This window comes from Hemicordylus capensis, chromosome 4 (assembly GCF_027244095.1).
Source record: "Hemicordylus capensis ecotype Gifberg chromosome 4, rHemCap1.1.pri, whole genome shotgun sequence".
NCBI classification, from domain to species: domain Eukaryota; kingdom Metazoa; phylum Chordata; class Lepidosauria; order Squamata; family Cordylidae; genus Hemicordylus; species Hemicordylus capensis.
The window spans coordinates 183,849,828-183,870,747 of NC_069660.1; the positions used below are offsets into that span (position 1 = coordinate 183,849,828).

A 20,920-nucleotide genomic window follows, 5' to 3' on the forward strand; every position below is an offset into this window, starting at 1 on the left:
CCTCCATTCCTCGAGCAACACTTACCTGTCCAGCCAGAAAATGCCTCCAGCACAGGTTCTCTGCCTCATAATCCATCGCTCTCCAGTCATTTATACAGCTCCACTTTAGAATCGCTTCACAACTGCAGAATCTATTAGCAGCCTTTCTCACTCAGAATGATGCTATTTCTCCCCAACCTTTCATACAGGGTGGATCTGATTTAAATCAAATCGATTTTAATCACAATTTAAATCACTAGTCAGTAGGACTAGATTTAAATCATGGTACTATGGGGATTTTGGAGACAGATCTCATGCGAGGAGAGCTGGTCTTGTGGTAGCAAGCATGACCTGTCCCTTTGCTAAGCAGGGTCTGCCCTGGTTGCATATGAATGGGAGACTACATGTGTGAGCACTATAAAATATTCCCCTTAGGGGATGGAGCCCCTCTGGGAAGAGCATCTGCATGCTTGCACGCAGAAGGCTGCACATTCCCTGCCTGGCATCTCAAAGATAGGGCCAAGAGAGATTCCTTGCAACCTTGAAGAAGCCACTGCCAGTCTGTTTAGAAAATACTGAGCAGATGGACCAATGGTCTGACTCGGTATACACCAGCTTCCTATGTTCCTAAAAGGAATCAACAAAATCAAATTTCTCTTGATTCCTCCCTCCTCTCCTGATGCAAGGGCTCCTTCTGCCTCCCAGTCCCTTTGAATACATTTTAAGATGCCCTCCTTTTTTGTTCCCCCTTCCTTCTTCCTCCCTCCAACCAATGGGGGCACAATTGCCCATGACAACACTTGATTTCTATAACAAGCCAACCAAGAAGCAAGGAGATCACAAGCCAATCACAAGCCAGTGCCAAAAAACCAATTAGCAAGGGAAAAACAGACCTCCAAAATGGCACTCAAAACACTCAAAATGTTCTGTTCAAGACAGGCCCTTTATTTTAAGGGGTTTTGAGCTCGAAATGGCCCATTTTGAGCTTGAAACATTTTGTACATCCCTTGTAAGCACCCAGTCATGTGTTTCATCTAATGTGCTGAGTCACATGGGAATGCCCAGCACACAAATATGATTCAAATCTCATTTTGTATTCAATAAAATATAGTTTTAATTGGAATTTAAACCTGTAATTGTCAATTATTGTCAGAAACCACCTGCTTTATAACCACACCTTGATCCCTTAAAAAGAATATGGAGGCAACAGCACCCCCACCTGACACAGTATATTGTCACAGTGTCATGTTATGGAAAGGATATTAGATTGTCTCAAGAGACCCCTTGCATACACTGTTGTGCAATGATGTCATTATCTGCTAGAACTGGCTCCTATAGTCCATCACACAGGAGATCAGCACAAAAGAACACAACACATGCAGATTGTCAAGAGCAAGATGAAACATGGACAATATAACTGGATCAAGGGGAAGGGTGAAGGTTTGGGCAGGGTATGACAAAGAAAACAGAGACCAAACTGGCAAGCCACAGGCTGGATTTTTGAAGACAGAACTATGTAAGATTTAAGGCAAATGTGAGGCTTGGAAAAGAAACAAAATGAAGGGAGGGCAAGGAGACAGGGCAAACAAAATCACCCTTCAGAGACTTCAGAACTCAGAAATTACCAACATAAATTGTTGAGCAAACTATTAGCCAGTGGCATAGCCACCATTTGGCTATGGTGGGGGGGCAAAAGCCCTGAGTCATGGGTCTCCAGAGACTTCCTGATGGCCCCTCCCATCACCACCTTGCATTTGCCACTCACCCAGCACTGGCTGTGTTGCCAAACCAATGTGGAGTTTCTCCATCCCAGAGAGAACAGTTGACCCCTTTAAGGCATGCCTGTTCTCACACTTGCATGGGGCAGCATGCTGGCTCTGTGACATCATCAGACTGCAGCCAGCAGGGAGTTGGGTAGATGCTGCTGGCAAAGGTAGTCCAACTGGGGACAGGTGCCATCTCAAATCTCATCCCAGGGCTGCTTTCAATCTCAGTACATTCCTGCTGCTAGCTGTGTCTTCCTGCTTCCTTTATAGAGGCTGCTGGGAAGTTTGACCACACCTCAAAAACACATAAATACTCAGATATCCTCAGGTGGGCCTCCATTAGAAGACAAAGCAGGGCTAAAGAGCAATTGTTAACATGCATTTATTCTTGGAGGGAAAATACACTGGAATTCACAGTTAGCTTTCTTCCTATTTTTCGGCTGTGTTGCTCAAAGAATGAAAGCCATCTTCTGATTCTGTACCACTCAAGTCAATGGAATTTTGCTGTTAACTTCAAAAGATTTCGGGTCAAGTCTGTGGGTGGAAAATTTAACATAGACTTTCTCAAAGAGCAAAACATTTAACCTCTGTGTGTGAAATTCTTGGTTTTTATTCTGAAAAATTAGTCATAGCACCTATTTACCTGAAAGCAGGCAAATGTTAACATTAACTTATTAATGCTTTTGAAGAATGTTCAGGCTGTAGGAAAACACTCTAAATGCTAATGTTTGGTCTATTGCTGCATTAAATTGTTGGTGCTGTTCAATTTTACACCACTGGTTAAGCAAAAAGAGTTTTATTTTAGAAATCTAAATTTTTCTGGGAATAATCAATATGCTTTATTTATTTAAATTTATACATCATTTTTCTGTCCAATTTTTGCAGAAAAGTAGTACTCTTAAGATTCCACTATTTGACTAAATTCACATACAAGAAAAACATATTAAATTAAATCAATTAATTTATTAAATATTAATTTGTTATGGAGGTTTGCTTTTTGGACTCTCTGGACCTCCCCCACTGCACCCCTTCATGAAGTGCCTGATATGGAGGACCTGTATTTTGAAGTCCAGGAGAGATACGTGTATGCATGGCAAGAAAGAGATCAGAAAAGTCATATGTGCAAGGGACCTGACCATGAACCTATTTCCTTTCAGGGGTCAGGCAGAAAGACCACCAACACCCTAAAATTGACTTCCCATGTAATTCTTTAAAGCTCTTCTGAGTCTGATAGATAAGAATCCCCATTGCCTGTGTCTGCTTTAGTAGCATGTCTGACTGCATTCCTTCCTAGATTCCTCAAGGAGCCATTAAAGCCATCAATTCAGATCTTCCAATATCATTCAGTCCTTATTAATATGGTTTAGTGGTTAGAGTAATGGACTTAGGGCTGTGTGAACCGATCTAGCCCTTGTTTGGGCTTGACAAAACTGGTCCATCGAATTGGGCCAAACTGGTTTGCGAGCCAGCTTGGGGGGAATACTTGTAAAGAGCATTCCCTACAGTAAATGTGTGTGGGGGAGGTAGTCTTTACCTTGCAGGCAGGGGCAGATCCAGGGTGTGTGTGTGTGCACAAGAGTGCAGTTGCACCCCTGTGAATTTGTGTTGACACTTTAAGGGGCGCAGTGTGGAAATGCTTGACTAACAAGCAGAAGGTTTCCAGTTCGAATGTCCACTGGTACTGTATCGGGCAGCAGCGATATAGGAAGATGCTAAAAGGCATCATCTCATACTGCGCAGGAGGTGGCAATGGTAAACAGGAGGTTTTATTTCTTTCCCAAGGCCCCGTTTCTGTCCCCAGGATGAATGAGTGCATATGGATGTATAGGTTTAGACTATTAGGAAATGACTAAGACTGGTTTTCAGGTTTTTCTCTTGGAATCTATCTTTTACTGGTACGGTTGGGGAAGGGAGCCTGCTTTCCCAGGGTGAAAGCATGTTTTTGTTTCTTGACCGTGACTCATGAATAAGGCAATCCAGGAAGGAAAATGTAACTGGGCTGCAGAAGCAGCCAGCAAAAGCATTTGAACCATTTAATGCAAGGTACAAAACCTGCAATAGATGTTTCTGTCAAATGCCCCTTCTCCCAATGGACCATTCTCTCCCGAGAGTATTAGCCATGGCAAGGTGTATGTGGGCTATTGGGTTTATATCACCCAACCCAGATGAATTTTCCTTTGAGTTCCAGGGGAGGGTTCCCGAGTAACATCTTTCCCAGTCCCGGCGGCTGCTGAAGATCGAGATCTAATTTATTTAGCATATTAAATTAAATCATTTAAGAAAGAGTTTTTAACTGGCTCATGAGTAAAGGACTCTACTCCTCAGCACTGGCAAGCTCAAAAGCATTTAATGAACTCAACTACTACAACAATTTACAGAGGAGATCAGCTTGTGGCAACAGAATGGCTATTAACCATGCTTTGTTCCAACAAAATTTGCACATATCAGCAATGAATGTTGATGAACTGCTTCCACTCAGTATTAATCTGCTTTCTCTTCTCAGCAAGAATCACCAAGCTGTAGATTCCAAGAGTAAATTTAATTGGTAGCTGCCAATTTGCACCTTACACACTGCATATACACTGGTGTTTGTCACCGTAAACACCATAAAGCACTGTGATGTCCGTTTATAAATGCCACTGTTTGAAATAACTGGTGTGGTGTTAATGGATAGAATGTTGAACTTTGTTGAATGCTGAGCTGCCCAGAGACGTAAGTTTGGGCGGGGTATAAATTTAATAAACAAACAAACAAACTTGGCCCATGGAGACTTGGGTTGAAATTTCTGTTTGACTATGAACCTGGGTAACTTTGAGCCAATCACTATATTTTGTCCTAATTTACCTCACAGAGTTGATGGGAAGATAAAATAGATAACAGGAAAAATGTACATGACCCTGAACTTCATGAAGGAAAGGCAGGATACAAAAATGATAGGCAATAAAATAAGCAAGCAAGAGACATACACCAGCACTCCCAAATTGACCAGAGCTCCCACTGTGTGAATGCCCACTATGTGAACTACAACCACTCACTCCTATTTTATACTTTCTTGTTTACACTGGTACACTCAAACACTTGGCTCAAGTCAGAAGCTTTAGTATAAATCTTCAAGTGCTCCAACCTGAACACCTAATCTATCCTTTGGAGAGGGCAGAGTTAAGTGGAAACTGAATGTCATTTGCAAATGAAGGAGAAATATGCGAGGATTATTGTTCGTACCTGATGCCTATCTCCTGGACCTGCTGTCTGGTCTTGTCCTGTGGACTCACACCAGAGCCTTGCTGTGTGTGGGGAGGGGCTGAGTGTTTTCAAGCAAGTGGAGCAGGAAGGTGGTTTTTGGACAGCATGTTGAGTTGGGTGTTGATGTTGCTGGTCCCAGTGCCATCAAGACATTTCTTGTGGATGACAGGGAATCTAGGAAAGCAGCGAGTAACATGGATATCAGTGTGACTGGCAAACTACTTTCTTCTTTCTCCCCACCCACCTGGTGTTAATGCATTGCAGGGCACACATCTATTCTAGGCACACTAAAAAGGCTTAGTAATGAATATATTTAACTCACATGAACTCCAGCTAAATTGAACAACTTGTGTCTGTATTGCTCTGAGATCAGATCTCTTGAAGCAAAGAGGAGTTCCTTAGCCCCAAGGGGTTTATGTACTGACTTCCAAAGTGTTATTGTTGCACAAGGGGGTGGGATAGAAGAAAACTGTGCTTTTTTTTTAAATGAAACCTCAACTATGTTGGCTTTTTAAAAAAAAGTCATAGTGTAGCATCACACACTGACACTAGGAAATGAAGTTTGGAAATAGGACTGCCAACCAGACAGAAAAATCTGCCCACTCTGCTCTTGTGCACTGAAAGCAGCTTGATGTCCAGAAATCAGCAGGTGACTCTCTTTGCCAGCATGAAAAATACTCACTGACTACTTACAGAAGAGCAAATGGTTGTTAAAAGCACAGCTAACGTGACAATTCAAAAGTTATCAACCATATCTGGAGAACAATTTATGTTACCTTTCCATTAATAACTGGGTTGCTTAGAAAATTAAAATACCATGAAGATTAATATGATTAAGGTTAAAGCTGGTGGATATGCAGGAAAGGGCCTTCTCAGTAGTGGTATCTAGACTCTGGAACTCACCCACTCAGGGACTACACCCGGATTCTTCCTATTTTCTATATGAGGGATTGGAAAGACCATATTATTTTTATTTTATTTATATTTATATAAATGAATAAGGATTTTCTTCCCCCTGGGTTGTTTTCATCTGTGGTTGGCTTTTTAAATTTTTACTGCTATTTAACTGATTTGAATTACCTGGGATTTTAATGTACTATAATTTTAATGTTTCTGAGCCAGTTTGGTGGCCATTTGCCCCAAAAGCACAGATGTATTCACATGCACACATTAAACACACACACACACACACACACTTTTTAACATCCTCTAAGAAGATGATATATGTTGTTTTAGAACCTATGAGTTGTACCATATTTACCCGAATTGAAGACTACTCTGAATTTAAGACAGTCCCCTTAAAAAGCAGAGTTTAAATACTGGTTATATCTGCTCAAAAGGAACAGGACTCTGAATTTAAGTTGGTGGGGGTGGGGGGAGAGACTAGGATTCAGGTAAACAGAGTATTTTTCAGCACCTTCTGCTTGTTCCCTCTTATCATAATGCCCCAAGCAATACATAGTATCTGTTATTCCTAGAGTTGTCTTTTTTAAAAAAATAAAAAGAAAGGGCTCTTCAATCTTTACATGACAGGCAGAAATTCAACAGATGAGGCTGATTACAGCATGTGCAGTGGTAGGAAAACTTCATTTATGGTTGTCAAACTGCTGTTAAAGATGCCCAGCCAGAAAGAAAGCTGGCAACCCAAGGTTTGCTTATTTCCTAATAAATATGTCTAAGATATACTGTGACCTGTCTACTGTTCCTGAACACTCAATTGCTATCTCTTAGGTTCATTACTGTAGTGGTTCAGTGTGTTTCATTTTCTGGTGTATAGTGCTGATTATATAGATTTGTTGCCTTATTTTGACTTGCCAAGGAACATCTGTCTAGAATGCTCCTGCCTCACTTGTCTCTTATGAGGATCTTGAAAAAATATAAGGTAGAATTGTGGGATTTTAGAGTTGGAAGGAGTCTTGTAGATCTTCTAGTCCAGAGATTCTCAATGTTGGGTCCCCAGATGTTATCGGACTTCAGCGTTGAGAATCCCTGTTCTAGTCCTCTCCCTTGCTCAGTGCAGGAAACTGCTACAACATCCCCTACAGATGGCAATCCAGCTTATGTTTGAAAACATCTATCTATAGGAGGAGAGCCCATCACTACATGAGGCAGACTGTATTCACGTTCAAAGAGCTCTTAAGGTAAAGTTGTGCCTTCAAGTCGGTGTTGACTCCTGGTGACCACAGAGCCCTGTGGTTGTCTTTTGTAGAATACAGGAGGGGTTTACCGTTGCCATCTCCTGCGCAGTTTCAGATGATGCCTTTCAGCATCTTCCTATATCACTGCTTCCAGATCTAGATGTTTCCCATAGTCTGGTAAACATAACGGCGGGGATTCGAACCAGCAACCTCTTGCTCCCTAGGCAAGTTACTTCCCCACTGCTCCATTAGGTGACCATTAGAAAATTCTTCCAAACGTCATCCTGAATCTGTTTCATTGTAATTGGTTATTCTCTGTTGCTCTTGATGGCAGGACTAGAACCAATTACAATGAAACAGATTCAGGCTGATATCGGGTGGAATTTCCTAATATGAAATTAATTTCATGTTAAATTAGTTTAATATGAGAGCCCTTCAGATATTTGAAGATGACAACCATATATTCCCTTGGTCTTCTCTTCTTCTTGCTTAATATATCCAGCTCCTCTAATCATTCATCATAGGCCTTGGTTTCCAGACCCCTTACCATCTTTGTTGCAGTCCTTTGAACTCGTTCCAGTTTATCAATGCCCTTAAAATACAGTGCTCAGAAATGGACACAGTATTTCAAATAGGGTTAAAACAGAGTCAAACTATTACTTCTCATAATCTGGACACTATGCCTCTGTTAAAGCAGCCCAAATCATGGCTACAGTTACCCATGTAATTTTATTCCGGCATTTTATTCCGACCCCTAAGGAGCTGCATTGGCTGCCTGAGTGTTTCTGGACCCAATTCAAGGGGCTGGTAATTACCTTTAAAGCCCTTAATGGCTTAGGCCCCAAGTATCTGAAGGACCATTTTTTACCCTCAGATGATGGCTCACGACACAAGGTCAGCAGAGCTGTTCAACATGCCAACACCAAGGGAGACTCAGTTGTTGTACATGTGGAACAGGGAGTTCTCTGGTCCCATACTGTGCAGCACTCTCCCCGTGGCTGTTCACTCCCTCCCAGCCTTGTATGTTTTTCAGCAACAGGCAAAGGCAACATTCTCCCACAACTTTGGTCTCCGACTGCAGGGCTGGTTTGATGCTGTGGTTATTTAATATATATCAGAATGACTTTAGATCCTATAATGTGGCCAAGTTCTGCCTTATAGCTATCAAAATTCATTTAGAGTTTAATAAGAACTAAACATTTTACCACCTGTATGTTGCTTCCACTTGTCGGGTATGCTGTTGCCATACATAGTAGAGAATACAATATGCTCTCTTTACAGATACAAATATATCCTCTCTTTACAGATGATGATATGCTGTTTTAATGTTTTGTTTTAATTTTGTGATACTGTAACTTGCATATTATATTTTAAACTTTTTAGCCAATTGGGAATATCATATAAAGTAGGATATAAATAATAACAAGAATAGATTAGCTTTTTTAGCAGGTGTGTCAAACTGCAAAGAGTCTTGTGGCACCTTAACATTAACAAATGTATTGTGGCATAAGCTTCTGTGAATATAGCCTATTTCATCAGGATATAATAGCTCATGGTACTGAATCTGTGTACACACATTTGTAAATTAAAAAAAGGTTTTACAGTAGTTCCTCAATTTGCAGAAATGTGCAAACAGCAATACAGAGTCACAGAAATATCAGTTATTCAAATTATCAACATTCTTGCAAGTACTATCCCTTTACAAAACTGTAATTCCATGAATACAGAAAATATAAAATTGGTCTGGGACACTGAAGGTTCATATTCTCAAAATGCAACTATATATGGTAAGAAGTATTGCAGTTATGAGTCAGTTTATACTAATCTTTCTCTTGCAATTCAGCTTTTAGAGTATCCTCACTGCAGGGTGTATTGATTTAAATCACCAAAAGAAACTCCCAATTTAAATCATTGATTTAAATTAAGTTTTTCACTGATGCTTCTTCATATATTTCTTTAAAATAAGTGCAAATCTGATCACTAAAACATATTAATTTACAACTCAATAGAGCACTCACATCATCTAGGAGGGCATACTTCATGTAATTTTTTTAGAGAAGTTGATTTTTACTAATTTAGGGGAAAGTACATAATACCTGGGTTTTTGTGTAATGGATACCTTTATTCATTACCTGTGTCAAGCTGCCCTTGTTGCACTGCTTACACTTGACATGCTTTCCCTTTTCCCAGAGAAGGAATTTATTCAAAATATTCCCAGTTAGGTTCCCTCTTACACCCAGAAGCCATGAAAGCAGGGGTGGCGCTATAATAGAGAAGATGGGTTCAAAGAACCCAGGCTGCCCAGCTCCTGGGAGCCACCTGCCTCAGCTCGCCCCCCAAATGAGGCTCACAGTACTCATTTCCCAGCCTGCTAGATGGATATATCTATTTTCCTTTCTTTCCCTTGCTGGAGGGAGAAAAGGGCGGGGGGGGGGGAGGAACAACATGCACCAGCCAACAACGGCCAGCTGGGAATGAGCTCCAGAGGGCTCACACAGCCCTTCCTGGGGCTCTGGTCACACCCTCTTGCACGTGACCCCCTTCCCATTAATTCCTCTGCGATCCCTCTGGAGCTCATTCCCATGCTGGAGGATATGACCCGGAAGGAAAGCGCAAGCCCTCTGGAGCTCATTCCCAGCTGGCATTTGCTGGTTGGGTGCATCTGTTTTCCTTTCTCTCCCTTGCTGCACATGCCCAGCAAGGCAACAGGGTGAACTTCGGCCCCCATTCCCCTGGCCGTGCCAGTGCATGAAAGTTTTTCTGTGGCAAAGTCTGGAGGAATATAGGACACTGCGTACTGAATAATGCTTTCCCTTTTTCTTTCCACTGTTTGTTTCTACTCCATCTCCTTTCCTATATTATGTCTCTGCAGTAGCAGCCGGTGTAGGTGCCTGGGGGGGGGGCGCAGCAATTGGCACTTTTAAGCATAAATTAGTAGGTGCTTACCTCTGCTCTGACCACACCTGCAAGCTGCTCTGAGCAGCAGCACGCCACCACCACTGCCTGCGGCAGGGATCAGCTCTACCACTCACCTGGCTTCTGCAGAGCTGATCTCCCACCTGCAGTCAGGTGAGTGGCAGAGCTGATCTCCCGCCTCAGGGAGTGCTGGGCAGTGCGCTGCTGCTCGGAGCAGCTTGCAGTTGCAGCTGGAGTGGGGGCAAGTACGTTTTGCTTAAAGGTGCCTCTCGGGGCAGAGCCACCATTGGGCCAACGCATTCAAAGAACCCGGGCCATGCCCAATCAGGGGCCACGACACGCGAGGATGGTGGTTTAGCTCCTAAGCGGGGGCCGCACAGCCCCCATTCAAGAGTTAAATGGCTGCTGCATTCACGGCATGGCCAGGAGCAGCTCTTCCCTGCCTTTAAGGCAGTGCCAACCTCCATTTAGCACCCCGAAGGGGACGCGCAGCCCTTTCAGGAGCTAGACTCCATCTGCTACCGAACGGAGCCTTGCGGCTCCATTCGGGAGCCAGACCACACCCCTGCGTCTGCTGTCAGATGTGGGGGCGTGCCTAGCCCCACATCTGCCATCAGACGTGGGGGGCGGGGTGAGCAGGGCCGCGGCCGCACATGGGCCACCGGCAGTCATGCTCCGCCGTTGGTGCCTCTCATTGACCAACTAGCAGCACCTGCACCGGGTACTACTGCAACTCTGTCTTCTCTAACTCCTCTGCCATGGCCCAGCTCCACCACAAACAACAATCCTACTATCCAGCCAGTGACTTTGCACATTTTGTCTGCTTAGAAACAGAAACTGAAAGCCCAGATGTTTACAGATACAAGAGTTGGTCAATGTCAGCAGATCAGGCATATTTTATTGAGATGAAGCTGAATTGAAAGCCTACTTTGATTGTCAGTTAACTCAGTGTGAGAGAGCCATTAATTCCTTTTTAAAAGACTAAGTATAGATGTAGCATGTCTGTGATGAGATATAATTTTAACATATAATTTCTTTAAATGAGAACTTTAGTATTTTGTGTGTGTGCGCGTGTATATAATAAACATTATAATAATTTTTAAAAATCTTATTTAAATAAAAATCCAATTTAAAAAAAATAATTTTCCATTTTTACCCAGCCTGCCTCACTGAGATTTTTTCAGGCAAGCCAGTTGCTCCATTAGGCATTAAGATGACCCCAATAATAGCAAACACTATTAGACAAGAGGGGATACTTTATCTTATTTTGCAGAACTTAGTTGATTTATTAGTAGGTTAAGTATTTCTTGCAGTACTTTGTATCTTAGCAACATAGGAAGCTGCCTTCTAGAGTCCGACCACTAGTCCAGCTAGCTCAGTCTTGCCTACACTGACTGGCAGTGGCTTCTCCAAGGTTACAGGCAAGAGTCTCTCTCAACCCTATCTGGAGATACCAGGGAGGGAATCTGGAACCTTCTTCATGCAAGCATGCAGATGCTATTCCCAGGGCGGACCAATCCCCTAAAACCTGTCATAAAACCTGTCAGCTCAGACTGTATTTTGCCTTGGAAGTAGGGGTGTGCAGCTTGGTTCGTGCACTGGTTTGGCTCTGAACTGGTTTGGATGCTGAATCGGTTTGGCACTGCAAGGAGGGGAACAATAAGTGGGATCTTTTAAAAAGAGGGAAGCAGGTCCTTACCTGCTCTCTGCGCCTGCATGCAGCTCCATGCTGTGACAGTGCTACCGCCACGTGTGGCATCGGCACACACATGGTGTCCACACATGCATGGGTGCCATGTGCATGGTCAGCAACACCATGCAAATGGCACCCATATATGCACGGACAACGTGTGTATCCTGGCACCACACGCGGATTCTTAGAGGCAGCACCGTCACAGCAAGGAGCTAAGTCAATTATGCACTACATGAAGTACTTCCTTTATCAGTCCTAAATATACTGCCAGCTTCATTGAGTGATATTGTGAGGAAGTGTCATAATTTTTTGAACTTCTACTATGTTCCTTCATAGTTGCCTTTGCTCTGTACTAAAAAAATCCCAAATGCTTTAGCCTCTTTCTTGCAGGAGGAATGCTTCAGCTGCTTGATCATACAAGTTGCCCTTCCACATATCTTTCCTGCTTCTATGCTATCCTTTCTTCCATATTTATTTTTTAAAATTATTTTTAACTGCAAGTAGAACTTGACAACAGGTAGGGCCGACCTTGCGGGGGGTGCAGGGTCCAGGATAAATGGGGTTGCGGGTGCCCCTGAACAGGCCACTTCAAATTTAAATTCATTACCCCTTCCCCATCTGGGGCACCCCCAGCCAGGCAAAGCAGTGGTGGTACCAGGCCCCCATGGCATGCTGTGCACAGCTGCACACAATGGTGGCTCTGGCTGGGTTGCACTCCTCTCTGGGTAAACTCAGAAGCCAACTTTGCCCAGAAAGGAGTGCAGCCCCTCTGGAGCTAGCACTGCATGCAGTATGCCATGGGGGCCCAGCTGGGTCAATGCACATCTGCTGCAGCAGCATGAGCTGCGGTCTGGGGCTGGCTGCGGTGTAGAGACTCGAGGCAGGAATCTCAGTGCTGCCGCAGGTCTCTCTAAGCAGCCTGGTGCATCCCAGATGGAGGAAGTGATGGCGCAGAGCCAGGGTGGTGCCGGGCTTGGAGCAAAGACCCCGATTCACACACCCTCAAATGTCAGGCCTGATAACATGTATTCACAACAACTATGTGGGCTGCACCACACATGACTACAAGGAAGTGAGGAAAGCCTAGAAAGTAGCTGAGGACACCTTCAGCTAGTGAAGCTCCAACCATTTTCCAGGCTCTTCACTCTCCCTCTGCATTTTCACCCTGTGAAGCAGCCCACACTGTTGCTGAGGGTCCCTCAGCCTTTAGCGATGCCTTTTTGACTGGTTCAGGGGGCTGCAGCAGAGAAGAAAACTACCTGTGCTAACAATCTGATGTTGGCAGTTACTCTGTGTGTGAGCCATTCTGGATTTAAAAATAATAATAATAATAATAAGGAATGGGGTGGCCTATTTTTCCTTCTTTCTTTTTTTTAACAAGAGCCAATGTTAAATTAATTAGTTTCTATGCCGTCTCATGTCTCTTATTGATTTGCTCTGCTACACAGAACAGAATAACGATGCATTCTAAATAATGATACCTTTTGTTTGCTCCTAATGAAAATTAACTAGCCCATAATTCTTGTCACATAGTTTCTCAGCTTAATTATGTAAAATTCTTAACTTGAAATTAATATAAAATTCATCATACCTTTAATATGAACATAAACTAAACATCATCCACTACTTTCTATCCATAGGGAAAGTTAAAGAAAACTAAAGGAGCTTTATTATAATTTATTTAGTATTCAATTTCTATACCACCTTTCATAAACCTCATCCCAAGGTGGTTCAGAAAAGTATAACTACAATAAAATTCCATAAAAATCACATAATGCTTTATAATCAAAACTAAAACTCTGATGATGAAAGTTACTGCAGAGACAACTACTAATTCACCTCAAATCAAAAACCAGGTAAACAGCTCTGAAAATAAGTGCACCCACAAAGAGTCATGAATAGAAAAATATTAAATAAATAAAATAGGATTTAGAAAAATATTTTTCTAAAATAGAAAAAACTTAAAACAGCAATGCAAAGCCTTATCAGCTGTAACTAATATTGTCTAAAATCCGCTTACTGTGTCAGTTCTCCAACTGAATCGTATAATAAAAGGGAAAGGGAATTCCTTCCATTAAGAAATCTGAAGTGATAACTATCTTCATGTGAATCTACTGATGGAAGCAGAGAGGAATTCCAAATAGTTATGTTGTGTCTATGCCGTTTCTTCAGCAGGCAAATCCAGGGAGACTGGAAAGTGTCACATATAAATTCGCAGGTGACAAGTACAGTATATATGTAAGCTGGTGCACCAGCTTAAAGGACAGAGACTACCTAAGAAAAGAATGAAGTGTTTGTATGCGCACGATAAGGCAGTAGCTTTAAAACTGTCTATCTTCAAGGAAACTTTGGCTTGTCTGCCAAGGACAAGAAACCACTATGTGTCTGCCACAGAATGCTGCACAGGGTTCATGGGCATGGTCTGGACCAGTGGTTTTCAAAGTGAGTTTTGGGAAGCCCTGCAGCTCCTTGGAAATTTATCAGGGGCTCCTGAAGAAAAAGGCCAGTAATGCTAGTGGATAAAGGTTCCTGAAAGACAGATTGTTCAGTACTGTGCTGATCTTCCTTGCAATCTGCAGCCACAGGAAAATGCTGGGCATGCTCTGGGCTGTGCTTTTGGTTTATACAGGTAGAAAGTGAGACCTAACAGGTCCGGCCAATGCCCCATTTATACCCCAGAATCCTGTGCAATGCACAGCAGTTCCACAGCAGATCCGCAGGAGTTCCTTGGCAGACAAACCAACGAGGAACAGCTTCCATTGAGGTCAAAAGTTTGAAAGCCACTATCTAATCAATCCCCTATTGTACTACTACTATGAACATTTATACACGGCTTTTCAACAAAAAATTTAAAAGCAGTTTACATAGAAAAATATATCATAAGAAGTGGGTGTCGTGTATGCAGACACACTGGGGACCTGAGCAGAGGAAGAGAAAGGGCTGAGGGTCCTAAATGTTGCAGAATATGATCTGTCTGCATGGTTTTCAGAACAAACACCAGAGAAAAGTTTAAGATAACTTTACTTGTGAGACAAACAGAAGAGGCACGTAGAGATTAGTACAGAACTTGCTGACTCACACACAGGAACAGGAAGGAGAACAGAAACTCCTAGCTAGCCCAACCGGTACTGAGAAAGCTACGATGCCCCCTCTGGCTTCACAGCAGATACATGCAAACTATACACAGCATGTTAGGCTGCAGCTGTTGCATATCTCAACATTAAAGACAGATAGCCTTGGAAACTGTTGCTTCCTAAACAAAAACAAGGCCTGTCCCCTCCCAAAAAGCTACACATCCAAGCTGTCCTTATACTGTTAGTGAATATTGGTAGAAGCAATCAGCAACAACTGTCTACCAGAGCCCTCACCTGCTAAAGTTCCACTGAAGGAAAGCAAACAAATATCTTATGTTGAGCCTGGGAGTGGGGAGAAAGCAACTGTGCTTGGAACACATCCATTCACAAGCACACATTCATCAAAATCAATCCAAATGAACCTTTGAACTGCAAGATGGATGGAATGCCCCCATGACTGAGGCGGGAGTGGGCGGGCGTGTACCCACTGACCAGTGGCACTTGCAACTTCATAGGACTCATACAAGGGTCTTTCCCAGACCTACTGGAGATGTTAAAGATAAAACCTGGGACATTCTGCATGCAAATGCGGACTCTACACAGAATCCTAACTATCCCTATTTACCAGGGACAGCTCCTGTTTCCTGGAATCTGTCCCTAGTAAATCACTGTTGCAGTGTTGTCATTCTTCAGGATTCAGTTTTCCCCCCAGGATTTTTAGAAATTAAAAATCTCCGCATCATGTCTCTAATGCACCTACATTTATTTTATTTACATTTATTTTTTAACATTTTTATATCCCACTCTTCCTCCAAGGAACCCAGAGCGGTGTACTACATACTTATGTTTTTCCTCACAACAACCTTGTGAAGGAGAAGGAGAGAGAGAGAGAGACAAAGAGAGAAGTGACAGGCCCTGAGTCTGCCAGCAAGGATCATGGCTGAATGGGGATTTGAACTCTGGTCTCTCCAATCCTAGTCCAGCATTCTAATCACTATACCACGCTGGCTCTCATTTTTTACCCTGGTGCAAACATGCCTCAAGGTTACTTGTTCAGCAACCTACCAGGGAGGTTCTTGCATTTTTCCATTTGGTAAAGAGGAAGAGGGTCTCCCTGGACACTCACCCAAATCCAGGGGAAAGGGAAACCCTATAAATTAGGGTGTGGTGGCAGCATATTTTCTACCAGGTTAAATTTAAAGGAACAGCCTTTGTTGAGCAAACATGGTGGGAATGAATCAGCATTTTTCTTTCCCCCACGTGGACTTGCTCTGAGACAAAGGCTAGGCTTAAATCTGCCATTCGCCAAGTCTCCATTCGTTACATGTAACAGGTACAATACACTAAGGAACTAAACAGCAAGTGGAATCCAGTCTTCAGCAATATGTAATAGTGGGGGTAGGGCTAGGGCAGTAATTCTTGGTATGAGTTGGTTGTTACACATTATTCCTGTTTTCATCTGCAAAGTGTTGGAGGGTATGTATCTGTCTACCAATGAGCTGGCAGAAGGGGCTCTGCTAACTCAAGCAATATGCTTATATGCACATATACCTGAAAGTAAGTCCCACTGAGTTCCATGGGGCTTACACTCAAGCAAGTATGCACATGATTGCAGCCTTAGCACACCAGCTTCCAACACAATAACCCTGCCTTCCTCATCAAGGATGAAGATAGAAGGGCAATCGATCCCCCATATGCATGGTTCCGATCCAATCCCTTTACTTAAAAGAAGGGAGGGGGGCAATCTTATGCTCACAGCACTGCTGAAATAATTTTTTAAGTAACCATAAGAAATGTTTTTAAAATATACTGTTTTAATTTTTTTGCAATTTAATCTGAAATATACCCAACAAACTTCCTGTGAATCTTACCTCCACAACTCCATTGCCCCTTCATGCCCACAAACTGAAATTATGTCCCTGATGGTCAATGGTCATGTAAGGAATGTCTAGGCCATTCTGACATGCTGAGGAAAAGAGTACAGTACTTTACAGAATGGAAATAGCACAGTAATGCTATTAGGTCTGCAAGAAACAGAACCTGAGGCTGTTCACATGAGCAGCCCTACCTGGGCTTGTGCGGCCCTGCCAGGGTAGGGCTGTTCATGGGAAGCACTGGGATCATGGCCAATCCCGGGGGCTGCCTCACTGGGTAGCCCAGAGTTTTTGCACAGGCGTTTACCTGGGTAAAAGGGTGCAGGCACGCCCTTCTACTCAAGCCCCCGTTCATGTGTCTGCTTGGACAGCAGGCAGCCCAAGAAGACACAAAGCCAGATGCCTAGATCTCCAGGCTGAGGGGGAATCCCTCAATGCATTGTGCTCCTCGCTTGGTGCATGTAGGGATATCTGAAGGCTGGGCTGTGTCTTCCCAGCCTCCAGAATGCCACACTGCCAGGAGCAGCACAGATTGTGTGGGCACACGAGCCAAGCAGATCACAAAGCAAAGAAGATCATCGGCAGGGGAGGGGGAGGTAGAAACACTCCTACCTTCCTCCTCAGCCCTCCTTGCCCAGTGAAAAAGGTCATGTGAATGACCTTACTGTGTCCTCTTAGTATCTTTAACAGCTGTGCAGAAAAGAGACTTTAACCAGATGCAACTTTTCTTAAGCAGGACCTATAGCTCAGTGGAAGAACAGATACCTTGCATGCAAAAGATCTCAGGTTCAATCCCTGGCAAGCTTTCACCACAAAAAGTTCTCAGATAGTAGTGCTAGAGTTTGAAAAGCTGTTACCTGTTGATGTAGAAAATACCAGGCTGGACTGACCAATAGTTTGACTCCATTTGTTATGTATTTGCTGCATGACCAGCTGTGCCTGTGCAAGAGCCCTGCCCTCCCTTACCTTTGGTCACTCTAAATGCCATTTCAAAGGAACTTGGGTTCATTCACTGCTCTAGTCCACAACAGATTGCATACAAGCCAGAAAGGGGAAAGAATTTAGGACTCCAACACTCATTTGCATTGCATTATTTCGTTCCCTTGTGTGTGGAAAATTGAAAATACAAGAACAAGCTCAAAAAAGTTTAGAAATAACACACTACTGAAATGCTTTAAACAAATGCATTAGCATTTACCTGAGTGTCCTTTAATGATATTTTGAGTTCGTAGTTCTTCAGAATCCATGAGCGTCTGTGTAAATGTTGCAAGGCTATATGAATTGCAGGTAGCACTCCTGCTGTTAGGTTACCATGCTCCAGAAAATGACTGACAGGTAAAAGCCCAAGAATAGATAAGGGAATGCGAGGCCGAGCAGTGGGTCGCTCCTCAGAACATCTGATCATTAGCAGCATGCAAATTACCAGAATGCCAATCCCCCATTTCCAAGCAAACATTTTTCTTAGACTTTCTTCCTCCTTTCTAGAGCAAACAGGCCTTAGCTTGCCTGTCTGACATTTTGCAGTTGCTATTGCCTTGGTCTGCTGTGTCCCTCTAAGAACGGAGCTAATTGTTATTAAAGGATAAACTGCTCTCCAAGGCTGGCTTTTCCAATTTGGACAGTAATCCTGCTCACAGCAGTGTTGCTGTGAATCAGTTCCTTACAAGAATAATTCTTGAGGCAAACTGTTCTGCCAAGTCTAATTTTAAATATTTGTCATTTTGGACATTTTGCTAGCAGAAATCATCACCCATCGTTGACAAACTTATAAAAAGATTAGAATAATAATGTTCAGAACACAGATCTATCTGCTCCTTGAAATGCTGATATACAGAAAATATCATTTTCCGTGTTGCTGTACACCATCAGGCATATAATGTTGCTATGAGAAGCCCGGATAGGGCTGCTCGTGTGAACAGCCTCAGTTTCTGTTTTTTGCAGTCCTCACAGCATCACTGTGCCATTTCCATTCTATAAAGTACTGCCTCAGTATGTCAGAAGGGCCTTGACATTCCTTACATGAGCAGCAGGGACATAATTTCTGTGTGTGTGTGTGTGTGTGTGTGTGTGTGTGTGTGTGTGTGTGTGTACATACACACACACTCTTCTACAATGCAGTTTTAAATTAATGCATTTTTAAGAATTAAGCCTTCTATTTGCATCCTTAATGAGAGCAAGACAGAATAAACAACTTTGGTCTGGTTTGTCTTCATTTAGACCAATAAAAAACAAGGAGCTGCTCAAAATCCATACAAGAGGTTATTTGCACTTGGCTTCAGGCTTCGGGGTAAATGTTGAGTGAAGCCACTTTGAAGTACACTCGCGGCATTGAGGGAAGTAGCCCCTCCCCTCTGCTCTCAGTTTTCTCTTAAACAAGTACACATGGCAGGCATCAGTGTTTTCCTTCCTAGCCAAGGGGGTAGGGGGAGAGAGTTCCCTGCAGAGATAGATCTGCATTTGTGAAGAGAGGATGCCTCTTATCATGCTAATGATTCGACGTCAGCGCCTCTCCCTGTTTGCTCCAGCGTTTTCAGAAAAAGCAGCTTAAAACCAGCATTTTAAAAACCCAGACATACTTCAAGATAAACTAGAATTTGCATCACAAAGCCCAATTTGTGTGTGGTGTAGGGTCCAGTTCAGAGTAAGTTTGGTTGGTGTGTGAACGAATGCACACACACACTCTCACAAAGGAGATTCGGGGCAGGAGCCCTGTGTGTAAAGCCTCCAGGGAAAATTACACTTATTCCCTAAGATTTGACATCCCATGGTATTACTTAGAGGGTTGCCAGATTTCAACTCAGAGATTAGCATTAGGTCTTTAACCCCACCTACTGTTGTGAGTAAGAGGGCTCCAGGGATGTGTTGCACACCTGGAGTCCTGCTCACTACAGCAGACATGGGAGAGGGTGATGATAAAACCAAAGCAAACAAGAGGTGAGAAATGCCATAGATGCCTTGTCTCTAATTCCCACAGATATTTTAAAAGTATAGCATTAGCCTCTGGGTTGCAACCTGGAAATAGGGGTGTGTCCGAACCGGTCTGGAGGCCATTCTAAAGGCCTCCGAACTGCCGGACCGGTTCGGACCTGGCCGGTCCGGGTCCGGGTGGGGGGGTCTTCCTTTAAGGGCGGGAGGGCTTGCTTACCCCTCCCGCCTCTTTGCCCCCTCCAGCGCCCATATTCTACAGTGTAATTGGGGCGCTGGAAACCAGCCGCCCCCGCCGCCCCCCCCCCCGCAAGCGGATTAGGGGCAAAAGTTAAATACTTCCGCCGTCCCGCCCCCCGATCGCCGGAGGCCCGGTCTACCCAGCCTCGTCCCGGCAGGTAGACCAGGCCTCCGGCAGAAGTTCCATCCGGCGTCCTATCGCGCGCGCGTGCACGCCCAAGGCCCCAGTTGGGCCGGAACTTTGCCGAGAGAGGAGCTCTGTTCGCGAGCTCCTCTCTTTTTTAGAAAATAATGTGGTGAGCACTTGGGGGGCGGGTGGGAGGGAGGGAGGGGGGCGGGATGGCGGCAGTATTTAACTTTTGGCCCTAATCCGCTCGCGGGGGGCGGCGGGGGCGGCTGGTTTCCAGCACCCCAAGTACACTGTAGAATACGGGCGCTGGAGGGGGCAAAGAGGCGGGAGGGGTAAGCAAGCCCTCCCCGCCCTAAAAGAAAGGCCCCCCTTCGATGCCGGTCCGGACTGCTCCGGACCACGCACATCCCTACCTGGAAATCCTATACATTTAAGCTGCCCAATTATGTCTGACTCTTTTTTTTCCTAGAGAAGCACTAATAATGCTATGGCTTGTCCCCAGATTTTCACCAGCTATAACCCTTACTAGCTAGAGAGATAATTTTTTGCATCCCATAATGATCTTTGTGTGCCTTTTAACAGCTTGTTTTCTCAGCTAGATCTCACATTTCTCATTTAATTCCATATGAAAATTTTGGAGGAAAAAATACCAAAATGACTGTATTCCACAAGTGGGTCCAAGTGCCACTAATGTGCAATTTTTAGAGGTTACTACCAAGGTTGAGAAAGGTATACCTTCATGTTTAACATCACTAAGTAAACTAGTGAACATCACTATTTTTCAAGTGTGGGCCACTTCGGGGGAAAACCTTCAATGTGAGATCCATTTCACACCATGTTGGCCTCCACATAGTATTGCACTTTTCTCAGTGCAAGGAGGGCCCTTTAAGAAAAATAAAACCCTCTCTTCAGAGCTCTAGGAGGAAAGCACTAGAAAGGGCT

At 43.7% G+C, this 20,920-nt stretch overlaps 1 protein-coding gene across 2 annotated transcripts in view; it reads right to left on the reverse strand.

Annotated features, from left to right (window-relative positions):
• The window catches only part of GABBR2 (gamma-aminobutyric acid type B receptor subunit 2), a 608,047-nt gene that overhangs the window by 558,181 nt on the left and 28,946 nt on the right, over window positions 1–20,920 (reverse strand). The window contains exon 2 of one of the 2 annotated variants that reach the window (XM_053243869.1): window positions 4,968–5,162. The exons of the other annotated variant lie outside the window; for it this stretch is intronic. The gene's annotated coding sequence lies outside the window, so the exon portion shown is untranslated. The remainder of the gene's footprint in view (window positions 1–4,967; window positions 5,163–20,920) is intronic. 2 annotated transcript variants of the gene reach the window in all.